We start from the raw sequence: 21,175 nt of genomic DNA on the forward strand, positions 1-21,175 counted from the left end.
TTTAAATTAAAGTAGCTATTGCTACAAGTATCTTTGTATTTTCAATAATACCTACTTATAATAAGTTTTAATTCAATTAGTCCACTGTCCGCACGCAAAATTATGTGTAGGAGAACATTTGATTTGTTTTTTTATACTTATATCTAAGAGAACATTTTTCATATAATATCTACTTATATTTTTTATTCTAATGATTTAATCAGATTATAATAATCTGATTAAAACATTTGAAACCATTGTGTGTTAATACAGCGTAAAGACCCAATGGGTTCGGCGAATGGCCAACAAGTGACAACCATTCTTCGCAAAAAGTTTATTTATTAATATAATTTCCATTCAGTGGAGCCCAATGTGTTTCGCTTTGGAGCCCAAAATGTTAATTATTTAGCTAGGTACCTACTGTTTTCTGTTTACTTAGTATTCACACACATGTGATTTATAAATAATAATATGTAATGTTTAATACACTTACGTTATAGGTTACCTTTGTTACAGTTGCATGATAGTGCATTTTAAATATCTATAGGTCATACCACAGAACCGAGTAATAAGATATGCGAAAGTCAGTCACCATCGACCAAGAATTTGAAGCCAGCAACGCAAGAAATACTAAGCCCGTTTAGTGTATTCGAATATTGCCAATATTGAATGCGCGTTTCGTTTATGTTAGAAACTTTAATGCATATTATGATACATAATGTAAATATTGAAAATAACATATTCTTTATCACGTGGTTGTTGACTATGCTACTACCACTACTACTATGACTTATAGATATACCTACCTAATATAATGTTTTCCTAATTCCCACCAATAAATAGCTGGCACTACATATTATTACTAATAAAAATCATCAATGATCTATACTTACATGATTCCAATATATTACACAAGGAATTATAAATCTGGATCTATGTAAAAGAAGTGCCTATGTCAAAATTGTCTAATACTATGAACTAAGATAAGTGTTGAAAAGTTCTTAAAAATTTTCAAAAATTGCTTTATTTTTTAGTCTTGTCCAAATTATTTACTTGTATTAAAAACAACAAAAAAATCTATAGTACATCATTATTGTTAAAATTATCAATTAACAAGTCTGAAAGGTATTAAACAATCGCTTGTACTGGAGCTAGCTAAATAATTAACATTTTTGCTCCAAAGCGCAATACATTGGGCTCCATTGAATGGAAATTATATTATTAATAAACTTTTTACAAATAATGTTGTCACTTGTTACCCATTCGCCCAACCCATTGGGTCTTTATGCTACTACGTACTTATCTATAAAAATCATTAATATCCTAAATGAATTAAATAACAGCATTTATCTATAGTAAAAGTTAAAGTAGGTAGGTATTGCCATCTTTGTATTTTCAAAATGCCTAATTACTAAAGGTTTCAAATCAACTAGTCCATTGTCCACACGCAAAATTTATGTGTATAAGAAACATTTGATCTGGGTTTATATACAAATATAAATATACATATTAATACAATAAGAGAACATTTTTCACGTAATTTTTTTATTCAAATGTTTTGGTAAGATTATAGGAATCTGAATAAAACATTTGAAACCATAATATTCTAATAATAAAGATAATCTCCTAATATAATATTTTACCAATTACCACCAATAGCTGTTGATAATTTATACCATTAAAGTGCAATATTACTTACTAATATACTAATACTAGCTAATACTAATATTTTACACAGAGAATTATAAATATAATATTATTTATTTATAATATTTACAAAATATTGCTATCTTGGTAACTTACAATATTAATGTATAAATAAAACACTTAAAAATACGTACTAAAACCATCGTAATACAAGGAACACACATTAAAAAATAGGTAGGTAAGTAGATTATAAGTACAATCACATCGTATAGGTATATTATTTATGTAGTTTCAAAATTAAATTATTTAAAACCAATAAAGACATCTCATCAAATTCGTATTTAATCTAATTGGAACAGCAAACTAGCGCCACATGTTGTAGAATACGTATTCCACGGTGAAATGTATTCCACGGTGAAATGTTCAACGAAGAACTCGTCATTTGATTAAATGTTGCACGAACTCATGTTTCACGTACTGCGGCGCACGAATAAGTGTCCCACGAAGAACTGCATACGTACAACTTACATGTAACCAGGTGTGTATATGTATATGTTGATAAAATCCACGTGATTCATTTGAAAACTGTATTATACGATTGATTTCCTAGAATCAATATTTTATGGAGGTATCTTATAGCTTATTTTACTCTTTGAGGTCGTCTTAAACGCGGAATTCGTAAACCAGTTGCTTTTAAGGTTCTTGTCTACCACAACATTTATCAATCTCTGCCGATATGCGTAGCCCATTATTATTATATTATGTTGGTAATTTTACATATATTTCATTATTATTGATTTACTCAAGTATGCTCAAATTTTAATTGGGTCTAACAAATTTTCCGCCCTTGTTTCCACGATGGAAAATGTTACGTAGTTACGCAAAAATGTACCAACCCACATTTTTTTGTTTTTTTTCGGGCTGCGAACTACAAATTTGTTCACATAAATCGTTTGAATTCTACACCTGAATCTCACCAAATTTATAGTTATAAGTGTACTTGCTAAAAATTAAATTAATAATATTATACAATCAAAATCAAATATTAAGTATTTAATAGTTATAATATAAGATATACCATGAATCTAATGCTCTAATCTAATTAACATAAAATGGCTAATTTTTGTTGTTTTTTATAATCGAATTTTTGCATACAAATATAGTCATGAAGCGTGATAAACCTATAGACTTCACATTTTAAAATAAGAAAACAATGCGTTATAAGTTTCATCGGTTAGTTTGAAAGAGTTTATCGCTGGTATATATTACTTTCATATTGATCACTTAGATAAGATAAGAGTATTTATAATTGTAACAGTAAAATATAATATGTCATGTCATATTATATTATGGCAATCAAATGGACGTGATATTATATAGCATTGATATAGTTTTCCATTGGAACATTATTTGTAAATGTTAATTGTTTTGAGATAACCTAGTAGTGCGTATGGATAATTTGACTAATGATGAATTCTGAAAAAAGGCACTAGACATATTTAAAAAAAAAATGTATATCATATTATTATTACTCACAACTTATTGATTAAAAAAGTAGGTACCTACATGATAGCGTAATATAAACCCAATCAATATTTCAATATAATTAAAGAATGTGTTTTAACATTATTATGATTTATATAAAAAAATAATAATTAATTGATAAAATAATTTACTGAGAAAAAAAGTGAGTTCCGTCTAACTGAGTACCTGGGACAGCGAATAAATATATAAATACATCCAAAGCGGTACATACAAATAAAGATTTCAGCCTGTCTATTATAAAATACACTTTAAAAGCATATCTTGAAAAACTACACTAACTAAAACTAAAAAAAAATGTAATATTTTCATTTCTTCCCATATGGACAAAATAATATATTAAATCGTGGGGTAAAGTTGCACAGACCTTAAAATCTCTGAAATAATACGAAATATTGTGAATATTTATGGCATGGGCCAAAGATAGTATGAGGTACAAACTTTGGCCCACATTGCTGTATCTGTATTTATATATCGAGCATAACAATATTTCTACAAAAGTTTTCTGAAAAACATCTTAAGACACTGATATTCTTATATATCAAATAATACCACATTGTATGGTGATTTAAAAAAATACAACAAACCATCAGAACTGGGCAAAAGCTACCGGTGTTGACTGTAATACAATAGCTTGTTGGGTACTCTTTATGTATCCAGGAGACTGGACGAGATATTTAATAAGGCAAATCTAGGCTATAAATAGTTTTATAAGTATTAGTTTAATATATTATAAGTACAATCATTTAATTTTACACCATTTTTATCGTTGTTTTAATTTAATATTTTATTGTTTACCTAGTTATTATTGGTGATATTCACATAACTATTTATTTCATTTTTTGTATTGAATTTGAAGTTTTTATTTACAAAAATAATAGATTTTTATTATATTAATTTTTTAATTTTTTATAATATTTTAAAAAAAAACGAAATTTTGTATCAAGTTTTCTCGAAATTTGAATAATGTGGGTGAGTCTTTTTTTATGTAATTGCGTCAAAGTACTAAGCATTAATTACCAAATTTGCGGTGGGCGATGGTTGAAAAAGCATTTTCGTACCCAATATTAATTCTACAATATGTTAGTGTTATTAGAGTATCCAATCATGTCACCCACATACTCTGAGAGTGTCTACGTATGCGGGTTGAAAAATAAGAGAATGGTTTATATATAAGAGAATGCCTTAGCTCTCAAAAAGTTTACGGTGCTTTATGACCCTCTTTCTTGTAACTAACCATAATAATTGAAGAAAACCTTAACCTATTTCCCAATGACATTAATATGGAAGAAGCATCTGGAAAAAAATTACACTTACTTTTTTGTCGGGTCTGCCAAATGGCATAATCTTTTCTAACGCCATTACAATAAAGGTGATATTGCTATGAATTCTCGATGCTTTTTGTCGGGTCTGCCGAATGGTTGGTTACTAATGCTAATGATTAAATTCTCTGTAAGTCATTTTTAATTTAAGTTTAATTTCTAATAATCACACTTCTGGTACTATGATATATACTTATCAGGGTAGTAAAGATATAGAAACATATTTCATTAGTGTTACGAGAATAAAATGAAGATATTCTACATGAAGCTGAAAGAATAGCTCTACAAGCTGACCGCAGTCCTGTCGGTGATATGCATAGCGTTGCCGCGTACTTTCTCAAAACCTTTTGTCAATCCAGTGACCTCGAGCTATAAGCCGGCTCTCACATTAAAACTCGCCTAGTCTGCCGCACAGTAATAAATAAAACCTTCTAGGAATGACGTTTCTTTCGATTTTGCATTATAAAAATCGCGCACATCTACCTAGCGACAGTCCAAAACAAAACAACAAACACTTGCGGTCTAGCACCCGTCGCGAGCAGTCGCCTTTCCGTGCGCTCCGATACCAGCTGAGATCTTCATACAAAATCGAGACCTACAAATACCTCGCAGAACCAGCCGACCTAGCAATTTACATACTTTGCTACATCCTGCCGACCAAGCAAAAATACCTACTTTTTACCACAACCTGCCGACCAAGCAAATTACCTATTTGCCCACCGTCGCAAGTAACCTGCCCAGACGATTACCTACCTACTGCACTATGGAACAGATCACCATAGAAATCACCAGACTCGCCGCATTCAGACCAACCAAACTACGGGACCTCATGACACTGCACTTCCTGCTCCTGACGGCATATCAGGAGCAGGCCGAGTCAGCTTTTCACATGGACCCACCTGCCCGACCTCATACCTGGAGGACGAACAACCCAAGATCTACCACGCCACGACGATCAACAACTTCACACACATGAACCAACAGGAACACCATACACCAACACAAGACAACATCCCGCTCGCCGATCAAGGAAGCAGACCCCGTCACATTCACAGGACATGAAAACGACCAACTAGCCGTCGTTATCAGGGGCTTCCCGATCGGCACTAACACTGAGGATATCACGAATGACCAACTCCGAAGCGGCTTCCCGATCATCAGCGTCAGGAGAATGACCCGAGGCAAGAGCCGTCACCCGATGCCTCTTGCCCTGGTCAGACTCCTCGACAACGACAGAAGGAGGCTGATTCACACACTCCAATACGCACTTCACCGGAGAATCAAGATTGAAACACCGAGGAAGGCCAAAATCATACACCACAACCTAAATCAAAACAACCCACTGACAACAACTCAAACTCAAACCGAAAATATCCCAGACGACTCTAACCAACACAAGGAGGCCTCCACGGAAGTGGAAATCAACATCTCCAATGCCCAACACCCACAGAAACCGATCAGCCCTCCCAGAGCTCACATACTACAGGAAGTGGAAACCGTTGTCACCCCGGCAACTGAAATAATTGAGACCCCGGAACCCGAAACTACAATCACCGCGGAAACTGCAACAGCAAAGACACCCGAAACGGAAACACCCGAGGCTACAAATTCCGAATCTGACAAAACCTCTGATGAGGAAGTAGCAGAGACCCCGGAAATGGAAAAACCAAAGACCCCAACTACAGAAATCGATGAGATCCCGGAAATCATAGCAGATGATCCCCCGGATATCGACTACGACAAATTTTACGAAAAGGAAATGGCCAAACAGGCCCAAAGATACAGGGAATTTGAATCCATCAGTGAATCGGAACAAGACATCAGAGCAAAAACCAAAGCCATATTACAACACAAAACAGAAGTCTCCGTAACCAAACTAATGAACATCCTCGCTTTTACCGATGAAATCATAAACCAATTAGACCAATTTGAAAACCAAACCCACGAACATGAAAGAAAGTATTTCTTCCTAAATGAATACGAGAAAGCAGCGACCGAACGCCTATGTGGCCCCAGCAAAAACCCAGATGTAACACCAAACCAGAAGATGAGAAAAACAAGAAGAAAGAATAATCGCCGATAAGCAACCATGACCCAGCCCACCCCTGCCAACTGCCAAGAAGCAGAGCTCCGAGCGGCAATACTCGGAGCTCTTCCAGGCTATGGCGGATGACCGGAAGCAAAGAGGATCGACCAGAAGAAGAAGCGAGCGAAAAAATTGACGGACACCTGCGTAAAGTTTGCTTTACTATTAATTCCTCCAGACCAACTCACTGAGATCACCAACCCGGCCTCGCTCGGTCGCGAAGCCACCGAGGCCAGGCTTCACCACCAACAATCATGCTGCACCAGAGATAGGCACTTGATATAAAGGGAGTAGGTGCTAAAAACCGTCCTGGCCTCCCAAATTTGAAAGCACAATACACTAAGTAAGTAAACTAGCGACAGTCGCGCGTAACCTCTCGAAACGTATATATATATATTTGAATGCGGTGACCGGCAAGCCGGTATAGGAATGACCAATTCTTATGTGTACGTATGCGATCTGGCATCTTAGACTTGCAGCCCGAAGCGCATGCAATTTGTTGATAGCAGCACTTGATGTTTTTTTCAAACTAAAAAGTCGCATTCAACCAATCTGTGTAGCTCCATTTGGCAACGTGTGTTTTGTGAATAACGATGATGTCATATCGACGTATTCGACACGTTGCAGACGAGACAAGTTTTGATGTGCGAGCCGGCTAACTTTAATATATTTATACCTTTTGGGTACTACTGCTTGACAAGATTATTTTTATCCTACCTTCGATCTATGTATTCGGCCAATTTCTATTTGAAGTTTTTAGTGAACTCTTATTGCATCACGTATCCTCGATTGATTCCTTCATTCCGTTATTTGTCCATTCTAGTTATGCTCAACAAGCACTTCTGCATAACACGTCTTTTCTCAATTCAGTTAATTTTTTTGCATGCATATTTTGATTATAAGATGTATACACTGATTGAAAGTTTTTTACTTTAGGGGAGTAGTCCAGTCAAATTTGACCGAAAATTGCATTATGGTTTCAAAAGGTGGGGTAGAAGATATTTTTTTTTCTTGTGTATATGGTAATGAGCGAGCAAAAAACGAGTTTGTCAATTTGGATGACTTTGGCACAACTTTTGGCGGGCAAAAAACCGCAAAATTTTGGGACTTTTCTTGGTTTTTCGCTTATCTCAAAAACGGTTGGTCGTAGAAAAAATATTGTAATATACAGAATTAAAGCTTATTAAATTTTCTAAAATGTTTAAATACAATATTTGCTGTTGAAAACAGTATATGTATTCGAAAACACGCGTTTTAGTAAAAATCAAACTTTAATGAGAAGAAATACCATTTTGAACTTAAGATTTTACAAATAAACAGTTTGGGGTTACAAAATTAGCCTTTATGGTCAATGGGCCCAATGTTCCAGATGGTGGGTGAAGATAGTGGGAGTAGTAGAAAGGGCCACATTCCAATACCCCCCCCCCCCACCAGTACCGCAATCCTATTGGCAACAGATCTCCTTTGGATGTACGGTAAATGGTCGAAAAATGACAAAAATGAACTTGAAATCAAGATATTATTAATTATAATCAATCCGTTATGAAATATTTAGATGTAATTTAGAGACTTCTATCATACGTGTCAGTACAGTATTTATTATTTTGATAAATAAAATTGACTTGCGTCGCTATTGGTTTGTATGTACAAATGGTTGAACTGACTTTAATTAAAATACACATAGGGTTAAATCCAAAAAAGATAAAACTACCAGATTGCTTAAGTATGTTGAATGAGTCTATGTAAAAAAGGTTTGCTTTTACGTACGGCGACCACATTTTCTTGGAATATAACAAAATAATAATTACAAGATAAAAAGAACTTTTTATATTCAACGTTTTTAAATTTTCTGTTGAATCATATAAACTTGACTTGACTAGCTTAAACGATCAAAAAAAATTGTATTTGATAGAAATAATACTGAAATGTCATGTTGAAACTCATATTGATTTCCATAGTAACGCACGTTTATATTAATATTTAGTTGTTAGGACCCTAGCAACCAGTAATAGTGGATTGAATTACGGATTTCTTCCGAAATAACTTTTCATACAAAACAGAGTTTACTGAAAATTAATTTAATTCTACTTAAAAATGGGTAAAAGTATTACAAAAATGCATTGGCATCGTGTTCTGACATATTCTAAAAGTTTCAAATGTCTAGCTAGTCGGAAAGTTAGTTAAAAATCGATCGCAAGATTTGTACCGGACAAATAAGAATACGACATAATAAAAACGTTGTAAAATATTAGACCACCTACAATTATACATAAAATAAAAAAAATTAAATCACTTAAATGGTGTTTATACTTATATAAGCAAAAAGTCTTATGCACATATATATATATATATATATAAAATACGCATACTGGCGAATGATCAATTAATATTTCGTGGGGTTACTGCCAAAAATTGGTAAATCTAATTGGTAATAACATGATTTTGAGATTATTATTGCAATTTGAAAGTTTGACATGCCCTAGGCATAATAATGATTTAATAATATGCTTTATGTGCATATTCTATCTATCGGATGCCCTTGAATTTATTTTCTAGCAAAATTATTTATATATCCACAAATAATCCGTTGTTAACTCAAAATACCTAAATTATCGACTTACCAACTTTTGGTAAAATTATTTTATTAGCTATGATTTTTTGCGGCCACATTATGCGACTCGGTTATTTTGTCACAAATATTATAGTGATACTATACTTTTGAAGGAAGACATACAACATAATATCTCAATTTCGTTCATGGAGGGATTTTTTTTAAATATACCCAAAACAGGATCAAGTTTACTAAAGAAAAAAATTAGGGTAGAAATAATAAAAAAACCATATAAGTACGCCAAAATTTTGAATTATTTTTTTTAAATGTACTTAAAGCAGCGGCAAAAACTGTGCTACCCTAAAAAAGTTTTTGGTACTTATTTGTAATGACCTTGATGGATAAAAAGAAAGAGTTTATTAAATTATTAGTGAGTCTAAGTAAATAATGGAGTGATCCGTTACGTCGGTTAGTAATTAAGGAATTGATTGATGCCTACCTTAATTTAATACACAAAAACCGATTCATGTAAGAACTACTAGTTAAAATCATCAAAATTAAATAGGATGCCCGTAGCTTAATTGGAAAAGTACACTGGTTCACGTCTCATCAAGTAATTTTTTTCTAAAAATGATTTCTTTTAGAAGGTGTATGCATGAGATGTTTTCAAATTATGTATGTTTACATATAAAATGAATTTTGTATCTAAAAAGTCCGTGGAATTGATTGTAATAATATTGATAGAGTTTTTGTAACAAAATTGTGCCCCTGTAATTTTTTTAAGTGTATTAAAGATTTTAATAGTTTACATTGTAAAGAGCCAAATAAAAAAACAGAGGTGGAGTGTGGGATAAAGAATAAATGTAAAATACAGTCATCTGAAATAATGTGTCTATACGCTATATTAAAGGCCGTATGGTTACCGTACCTACACGCCACTGTCAATTATTTTTAATTCCGTCTCTTTGAAATTCCGATATTCGTAACGAGGCGATAAAAATTTCACTTGAAATCAATTTGACAAGTAAAAAAAAAATGTTTAAATTAAAACGATAAAAAAGTACCTACCCAAGCGCTTTATTTGCTGTGAAAAAAAAATGAAAATTCAGCAAATATTTATTCCTCTCTTTTCCAGGCATCTTTTAAATTTTCCATTTTTCCGAATTTCACATAACAATCTCTAAGCTTGCAGTATATATTCAAACTTGTATTATTTAAATTGAAATTTGTTTTATTATTCTCCTATATTCGGCTTGAAATATATTACCATTGTAATGATAGCAATTTATTTTATACATTCACTTTATCCACTATGATCCAAATGACACATACATAACGATTGGTAATATCGTGGAGTTACTGCCAAAAGTTGTTAAGTTGATAATTTAGCTATTTAGAGTTAAAAATGTATTATGTGTCTATGTATAAATATATATTGTTGTATTAATTTAATAAAACGCAATTTTTTTTTTTGGAGTAGGTACTTATTCCACTTTTAATCAATAGATTAGGACCGGTTTCGTCCGCCTCAGAGGGAAATTTTGACGAGTTGAAAATGTCCCTCTGAGGTGGACGAAACCGGTCCTACTCTATTGATTAAAAGTGTCGACATATAAAATTAAACTACTCGAGTACTGGTAATTAGGTTTAGTTGATATTACAATATTAGGTAGTCGTTGACTAGTATTATCTTAATAGCAATATTATTGGGTACTCCTGAGGGTAAGGAAATAATGGTTTGTTTATCCACTAAGGTAAGTTTAAGTGAAAATTCGTCAGAGTACAAAATTTCGTCACCGACTGTTAATAATTTAATAATATCTAAAATAAAAATAAAAATTAATGAAGATCTCATTAATCGTGCATTGCCGTGGCAATCATACCATTCGACATTAAATGAGTGACACACTTTAATATGTATGTTTTGCTGTCAAAACAAAACAATAGAGCGTCAGCATTTTCTTAATATTAACTAGATCAGTAGGGTCTGTTATGATTTGTTAATTGCGAAGATATCTCTTGTAATATATGTACTTTTTCTTATTGTGCCACCTCTTAGCGGAGGTCGGTCACCATCAAGGCGAACTTCGATTAATTTGTCGTCTGCTACTTGGAACAGTTCAGTGGAGCTGCACTCGCACCAATCACGGAGATCCCTAAGCCACAAAATGTGGCGCCATCCTCTGCTACGCTTACCATTGTTTTTCCTTGAATGAAAAGTTGGGGAATACTGTACTTTTGTCTTCTCATAATGTGGCCGAGGTACTGTAGTTTCCTGGTTTTGATACTACGTAGAACTTCTCGGTCATTCCCCATTCGATTAAGAACTTCAACATTTGTCACCCGGTCAGTCCAAGGAATATTGAAGATACGTCTATACAACCACATCTTGGAAGCTTAAAGTCTCCGTGACATCTCTTGGTTTAGCGTGCATACTTTCATACCATAGAAAAAAATTTAAAGAATATAACAACGTACCATATGCAGTCTTAGACCTAGGTTAAGGTCTCGATTGCTAAGTAGGCGTCTTATTTTGAGAAAGGCACTCCTTGCGATCTCAATTCTGGTTTTTATATGTACCTACTGCATTTGTATAAATTGGAAGAACAATCCATGAATCCTCACTCATTTATAGAGTACGTCACGCGACGCACTACCACCGTCACGAGCCCATCACTGGACGTTGTCAACCATCATTCCTCTCGACTTCAGTCTCTCAGTTCATTAATGTAATCAATCTCTTTTATCACGTCGATCTCACCAGTACATCCGTACCTGACGTTTAGTCGTTTGTTTAGGTAAGGAATTGCAAATGGCCGATAATAATAAATTCGATGCCTAGGTAACGGAACAATTCTACTATCACACTTGCGTTTGTATACAGCTGACTGATTCGCAGCAAACTTCATACTCTCGGGCACTTTCGTAACGGTGTGCGCGCGCAGCTGTCAATTTCACTGTCTACCAAACGCCCCAAAAGAAGTATAACTTCCAAAAATAATAGTGAATTGTTTTGATTTCATAATGTCTTGTCTCCCATAACCCACAATGTACTGTTAAATGATTATTGTGATCATTTAATTATTTATATAGTTCGAAAGATAAAAGAAAAACTATTTAAGTTTATCATTTCTTTTCTTATGAATTGATAAGTTTAATTGAAGACATAATTATAAGGCTTCTAGCTTTTGGTGAAATGTATAATTTTCTTGTTAGCGAACTGTTATCGCAATACTTATACGACCCAAATGTCTTGGGGTAAATGGCAAAAGTAGGTGTGAAAACGAAATGAAAGATAGTTGATACTTTATTGACCCATGGTACTTATACGATCATCATTTTTGGTAGGGTTCGGTCATTAAGCGAGATCTTTTGGTAAAGATTTTGAAGCCCTTACAAATTTTCGACAAAGGTCTCCGAGTGTATCACTGTGTCAGATAAGGACCTATTTTATTTAGATTTTGAAAGAGTTTGAAGGTGTAAGGCAGTGATGGTGAACCTATGGCACGCGAGACGATTTTGCATGGCACGCGAATGATTCATTTTAAAGAGAAAAAATACCTACTTATACTAATTTAAAAAGTGTTTTTTTTATATAAAAGTTTTACAAATAAATATACAAATACATTATATATATAATATTAAAAAATAATAATGACATAGCCATGCGTAATTCTATTATTATTATTATCGATATAACCTTATAAATTATTATTTGTCCGGTGGTTGTTTCTCCGGTACAAATCTTGCAATCGATTTTTAACTAACTTCTCGACCAGCTAGACATTTGAAACTTTTAGAATATATCAGAACACGATGCCAATGCATTTTTTAATACTTTTAGCCATTTTTAAGTAGAATTAAATTCATTTTCAGTTAATTCTGTTTTGTATGAAAAGTTATTTCGGAAGGAATCCGTAATCCAATTCACTATTATTGGTTGCTCGGATCGTAACAATTAAATTATAAATATATACGTGCGTTACTATGGAAATCAATATGAGTGTCAAAATGACATTTCAGTATTATTTCTATCAAATACATTTTTTTTGATCGTTTAAGCTGGTCAAGTCAAGTTTATATGATTCAACAGAAAATTTAAAAACGTTGTATATAAAAAGTTCTTTTTATCTTGTGATTATTTATTATTATTTTCCAATTGATGCGCAAAGGTACTTAGGATCGGGCAATTAAAAATAAAAATATTCAATCAACAAACCTTATGAAATTAATTATCGGCCGCCATTCAAATATAATAATAACTGCTTGGTGAAAAAGAGATCCTCGTCAATGGCACTCCGCTCAAACAGGTGAAAAACTACATCTATCTAGGACAACAAGTGCCTATAGATGGATGTATATTTGATGAAATCGTTCGCAGAGTAAAGCTAGGCTGAGGTGCTTTTGGCCGCCTGAAAAAGGTGACCTTCCACTGTGCCTAAAGCGCAAAGTGTTCAACCAGTGTGTGCTTCCCGTGATCAAATATGCGTGTGAAACATGGACTCTAAGTAAAAGAGAGATCCAGAAACTTAGAGTAGTACAATGTGGTATGGAGAGGTGCATGCTGGGCATAACGCGAAAGAACAAAAAGAGGAATGAGTGGATAAGGAAGCAGACAAGGGTTTGCGATGTAATATAGTTTATTAAAAGCCTTAAATGGAGATGGGCTGGACACATAGGTCGAAGAAGAGACAATCGTTGGACAAATCTAGTCATCCAGTGGTATCCAAGAAGTACAAAACGTTCGCAAGGTAGACCTATAGGCCGCTGGATAAATGAAATGATAAAGTTCTGCGGAAGTACGTGGCAACGCAATACACAGGACCGAAAGATGTGGAAGCAGCTTGAAGAGACCTTCTTCCAGCAGTGGATAGATTCAGGCTGATGATGATGATGATGAAATACGTAAATAAATCATTTAATCGATTATGAAAATTTATGAATCTCTCAAAGAGGTAAGAAAATTAATAATATGCTTTTATTGAATTATTACTTACATAATATTTTAAAAACACTTCATGTAAACAAAACGGTTACATGTAAGTTGTACGTATGCAGTTCATCGTGGGACACTTATTCGTGCGCCGTAGTACATAAGACATGAGTTCGTATAACATTTTATCAAACGACGAGTTCTTCGTTGAACATTTCACCGTGGAATACATTTGTACGTATCTTACAAAATGCGGCGATAGTTTGCAAATAGTACTGTTCCAATTAGATTGACCCTAACCTAACCTAATCTAACCTAGTAAAGACATCTCATAAAATTTGCCACATGTTGTTGTACAAATATACTCCACGGTGAAATGTTCAACGAATAACTCGTCATTTGATTAAATGTTACACGAATACATGTTTCACGTACTGCGGCACACGAATAAGTGTCCTGCGGTGAACTGTTTACGTATAAATTTCCGGATACGAAACAAAACAACTGTTCAATATTGATAATATTTGCACATATTCAGGTGACTTTATATTTCTAGAGTCATCAAGTTACTATATTATAAATTTGTATTGTGTACAATTATTACCTACATAAAATAATCAAATCGTATTATTCAACAAATAATTCACAAGATTTAATAATGTAACACTCTTTTTATTGAACATACTCAATTTCGTCACTGTTCTGGCAGAAGACACTAATTCGAAAAAATGACATATTGAGTTAGTTATACCAAAATGTTCCTTATTTCAAACTTTACTGGTCTTCACTTGTCTGAAAACCTTCTTAATAAATAAACAGTCTTTATTTTAAAGCCATCCTTTTTATGATTACTTAATAAACTCAGATGATAGACCATTTCAAACATTTTAACAACTTCTAAGTCAAATTACTCAAAACTAGTATTCTACAGTTAGTGTGTTCTGCCAGAACAGAGACGATTTGTAACACTTCTGAGAAATTAAGTATATAATCACTAAAAAAAACGTTTTGAAAAAAATACGATACCCAGCAGGATTCGAATCTGAGCCCTCCAGGACCACTGCTATATATGTGTACTATCTTCTAATTGTGACGAAGTTAATTACAATACCCTCTGAAGCGCTTTGTTAATTGCGTCACGCCGATGGTAACATATTTTTCAGGTATGTATAAGTGTATATTAGGCGAATTTATATATATTTTTTAAAAATAATGTTTTAAAAAAGTAGGTACCATGTAAGAGTATTATTCAAGACTAAAAATATCTCATTAGTTATCCGCATTAATTATTTTTCTTAGAATTGACGATTTACACCTCTTGAATGTAGTATTTTTGTTGTTCATAAAGAATAATGATCTATTATTATGTTTTGACGATTTATTATAATATGCTATCGAGTGTATTGTAATTAATAAGATAGGGTTTTTACTAATTAAGTTTTTTACTGACACTTCAACTATTCATAATTTGTTTATTGTAGTTTTTGTAACCTTTGACTTGATAGGTAGGTAATGGAGTTTTTACCTACTTTATTGTATTGATTTATTATATAAGCTAGAGTAAAGAGAGTTCGTTGTCGGTGTGTGTTTACCTTTGGTGAGTGTACGTGGCTCATGAAGATGCCGAAAGGCGAAACCCCGGGTCACAAAAAACGACTAAATGGAATAGTACAGAGCTTGAATCCATTTTTAGAATTTAAAATCAAATACATTCCGTCGATAGTATTAATATTAAAAACATGTTACATTCTACAGCACATAACGTGATCATAGTATATTATTTGAACCTTAAAAGTGAACTAAATGACAACTTCAAGTCCTATAAGCATGGCTATGCAAACCCTTTTTGGTTATACATAGCTTACCTCCTCCCAATAGGTACTATTTGCCACTGGTGTGACCTGACCTTAGCCTCGATATTAGATTGAGGTAGTTATTTGGTTATAATATATGGACACTTTATTAAATTAAATGAATAATATATTATATAAGAGTAAGAATCATAAATAATAGAAAATTTATCCTTAAATGATAAAATACGGCGTCATCCGACATACGGGTTAATAAGTAATATATTAAGGGTAGATGGATGGGGGTTGGAGGGTTAAACCAATGTATGCTTCTAAACCTTTCCTAATTCGATATGTGTGAGTCGAATTCTAAAAAAAACGATAAAACTAAATTGAATCCACACGCCATATAATAATTATCATACAATAAAATGCATACGATTAATACATTGAAAATTGTAGTAAAAAATGACATTATTGGGGTTCCAATCCCATGATCCTGTTCGATTCCAAAAACCTAAAATATGTATTTAAGTACGTGTAAGTATTTATAAATTTATATAATATTATATTAGTATATATTGGAGTTAGTTTCATATGATTTGTTGCACAATAATGTATTTTGTGAGGTTAATTAATAAATAATAATTACAAGATAAAAAGAATTTTTTATATAGGTACTTACCACGTTTTTAAATTTTCTGTTGAATCATGTAAACTTGACAATTCTATGTATTAATAAAAACTTTTTATTGTACTTGGTAGAAATACTGAATACATATAGAATAGAGAAATGTCATTTTGGCATTTCATATTGATTTCTATAGTAACGCACGTATATATTAATAATTTAGTTGCTAGGACCCCCTTAGTAACCAACAATAATAACTTTCCATACAAAACAGAATTAACTGAAAATGAAGTTAGTTAAAAATCTTCAATCGTCCAATACAAATCTTGGACAAACAAGAAAAAATATGTACTGGACAAACAAGAATACGAGCTAATAAAATAATGGTAAAACATACTTTAATCTAAAAAATATACCAATAATTTTATGACTTTTACATGATTACTGGATCGTAAGTTAATATATAAATAGTTGTTAAATATTTTACCACGGTGGCCTAGCGGTTATCGTACTGGTTTATGATGTTCGAATACCGGATCTGGAAAACTCCTATGTTGTTTATCAATGCGTGTTTAGAAACAAATTATAGATCTAATAGGTTGAGCGAGTGGCTAACATCCATTTCTCGTAAAAAAATGGTGCGAAATTACTTCTTGACGTGGCAAAGATCTACATCGGATTGTAGAGACAATAAAAAAATACGTTTAGTGTTATGTAGACGATAGTTTGTTATACCCACACACCCACGACGGCCGCGTGGCTTAAGCGCCGGTCTATAGTGTCGAAGGTCCCAGGTTCGAATCCTGGGTCTGGCAAGAATACATATTGTTTTTCAATTTGTGTATGAGCCAGAGTATGGACCTAATAGGTTGAGCCAGTGGCTGACATCCTTTTCTCGTAAGAATAAAATGTGTTAATATACACCTCCACTCCGTGGAGGCCCATATGCTCCTGTGGATCGGACATGGTCGAAAGAAGAAGAAAGAAAGAAGTTTGTTATATTGTAAATACGCCTATCCCTATATCTAAACTTCCTTCATACCTTGACAGCTGTACAACAATAATATTAATAAGAGACACTTATATTCAATTTTAAAACCAGATTTTTGAAAACCAGGAAAACTATGTACATTTCTCGTTAAAAAAACACAAATCTGTTCATACAACTTCACTCTGTGAAGGCTGCTGTCAAAGGTCGATAATTTAGGTATTTAGAGTAAACAATAGATTATGTATATATACTTATATAAATGTGTATGCTAGAAAAAAAATTCACGGTCATCCGATATAAAGTTCATGCACATAAAGGACAAAGAAATTAGCATTGTGTCTGATTTTAGAGAGCATTTCAAACTTAAAATTATAATTACTCCATAACATGATTTAGAGACTTAACAACTTTTGGCAGTAACCCCACCCTACGAATGACATTTTCAGGATCGAACATGGTATAAAAAATCGTGAAAGTGCCGCGTCACTTTCCCGGCCCTGCGTGAAGTGTCTCGCGTGTTGCTATATTTTTTTGTGCAGAGCGTAGATCATTATTGTAGCAACGTTACGGGGTAAAAAATAAATAAAGCTTATTACGATCTATTTACTGGTCTTTGACTCGGAAAGACAACGATAATAATTGAGCCTCAGATCCAGGACTAGTTGCTTCTATGAAGCCGGTCAGTATAAAACACAAATAGAGATATATACCGGTTCGCCCTACAAAATTATCCGTTCCAGTCAGTAAGAGTTGCGACCTTTAGTAATATAAACGAAAACGAAATAAAACAATATAGTATTTTTCTGTTGTAAATGATATTATGCAAAATTACTGTAGTAAATTGAATACCAAGATTTTAGTAGGTATAGTTAGGAGATTGCAAAATTGTGTTGGTGAGCTTTCCGCGGGGGCCGACGAAGAGAGGGCGAGCGGGGGGAAACCATACGTCATAAAGGCTTTCCGGAAACGGCGAAGGCAGCGCCTCCACTCATTCTGCCGCACCGGAAATGAACTGAACAACCCTTTGCCGCCTTGGCGTTCGCAACACATTAACCCTTTCACCGCCGAGAGGGAACGCTACATTATTACGAATTTTCCATTGTGTTACGCGGTAATAATTGTTATTACATAAGTACCTCGTTTATTATGGTCATGCGAATCGGAGGGATTTTTATCTCGATTTTTTTTATTTATTGTATTAGGACCAAATGTAAAGATGTCGACGTTGTCTAGAGCTAATTATGTACCCTATGCATAGTAGAAAATTTTGCAAAACAATTATAAATTAATAATATAGCTGTGACACTTTTGGCAATTGAAAGTGCTGATATTATCATATTCTCACCTTACTATTAAGGCTATACATCAGTTGAGGCATGATCTAAAAAAATCATGAATAGGCGATGCACGGATTGTGCTAATGACGCGTACCGAACGAAAAATAATTTGTCATAAAAATCCAACATACGTCCATTTAATGTTATGTTTATTGTTATATTACTAATAATTATTCTATATTCATTGACATGTTTTCGTTTTTAAGTACATACATAAAGTTTTTTAGTCATCTATACACGATTTAAGAATATTTTCATCCGACGCCATGACAAAACAAATCGATGTGCGCACACCTCGACTTTCAATCTCTGATTGGCGACGAGTGAGAAATTTCGTCGCACCTAGTATTGAAAATTATTTGCCATTTCACTGAAGTTCGCTCTTAAGACCTCGTAAATTTGTTTGAAAAGAATATTGAGGGGAATGAAAAAACGTAATAAAAACAATACCTTTCTAATCGATGAATCTGCTAATACTGGTTGTGAAATACGAGGTTTTAATTCCATGTTTGAAACCATGAGATCTACGAGTTTTTAAAATTTGTCGATATACGGACAGCATACTAGTCTAGAGAACCGAGGTTTTGATATGATTTAAAAGGTTTTTTTATTTCAATTTTGTCGAACAAGTTTTATTTTTCCATAATTTTGGACTTACGAGGTCTTAATAGTAAGGTGACGATATATTTAATTCAGATTTTAAATATTAAAAAAAAAATATTTTAAATTTTATAAACACTGATAAAACTATGAATGCTACACAATATAAGTTTAATAATCATTATACTAATATGTGAACAGTAGTTTATTTGAATAAATGCACGCAGCGCGGATACAGTGTTCCTAGTATTCGGAAAATATTACTTATTATATTATATTTTCAAGTATATTTAACAACGTACAATTATTTTTAATCGAAAGAAAAATATCGCCTTCTGGTTGTTTATACTATTTGTACGAGTTTTTTTATAAATCGCGCCTTTAATTACATTCTTTTGAAATATCTTCAATTATACACCCCAAGTAAACCGTAAAAAATATATACTTATAGATATTTCTGTTTATATTAAGGTGTGTTAATTTGGATAATATAATATAGATCTGATATTGATTGGGCCATTTATATTCCTATTTCCTTACCTCCTCACCCACCTCCCAATCCCCAGTGTTATTGTCACTAGACAATCAATGAACAATTATGAATCATGAGAGACCGTGTTGCAAAGAGACATTCAGTTACTACCAGCCAGCCAACGCGAGTGGGCTTCTGATAGCTTACCGTGGCTAGCAATTTAATTGAAAATACAGATTAACTCAGGAGTAACTCAAAACATATCTGAAAGACATTCGTACATACAAATCATTCTCATTTATTATAATATATTATTATCATCCATAAACTGTGTATCAAGTGCGGCGAACAGGGTGACCCAAAACAAACTAGTGCGTGAGTGTATGACCCGTGACAGTGACAGTGCGCGCCAGCCCTCAAATCATCATAAAGGTCAGTGCCTCGTATTCTTGTTCATCACCCCCTTCCCCTATATCCGGAATTCCCAGCATCACCTTCAACCGATAATACAGTCCACTTGCAAAATGCTCAACCAGGTATTATGTAAGTACTTAATCATGTTTATAAATTTTACAGTAAGACAGTCGTTTGATTAAAGAAAAGAAGTTAATTATAAAACATATAAAACAAAAACGCCGATACGATTTCAACTTGTAAAAACTACTAAATAATTGTTATAATATTTAGATAGGACGCCCGTGGATTAATAATTGGTAAAACATACAATCGTGAGTGACCAGTCTGGTCCCAGTCAAATGTCTGGGACTCGCGATTGTACTCGGTCAAAACCAAATACCGCCTATGCGACGCTTGCATTCTGACGATGCTGCTTTACGGTAGTGAATCATGGCACCTTACGAAGGCTCAGAGCAACCGTATACTACTGAGCTTCGAAAACAGACGTTTGCGACGAATACTGGGGGTACGGTGGTATGACTTTAGGAGTAACGAGGAGATGAGAGAACGCACCAAGCAGCCTCTCATCACGCTGAAAGTGAAGAGGCGACGTTGGACCTGGCTCGGCCACGTGCTGCGGATGCCAGAAGAGAACTTCAACCTGGCTTGCCTGTTCTTCAAGCCGACTGGATTCTGGCGTCCTGGAAGGCCGCTAAATACAATCTACAGAGTGTATAGGGCGGAGTTACGGGATGCTGGTTTAACCTGGAACGAAGCAAGAAGACTGGCGAGCGACAGGGATTCTTGGAGGCGCCACGTGGTGTCCATATGCTCCAGTTAAGGGGCGGATATGGCAAAAGAAGAAAGAAGAAGAAAACATACCGGTGCGGTGATGATG

The sequence above is a fragment of the Rhyacophila brunnea genome, unplaced genomic scaffold (genome assembly GCF_057557595.1).
Source record: "Rhyacophila brunnea isolate RB1 unplaced genomic scaffold, BYU_Rbru_1.0 scaffold_19, whole genome shotgun sequence".
In the NCBI taxonomy this organism is placed as follows: domain Eukaryota; kingdom Metazoa; phylum Arthropoda; class Insecta; order Trichoptera; family Rhyacophilidae; genus Rhyacophila; species Rhyacophila brunnea.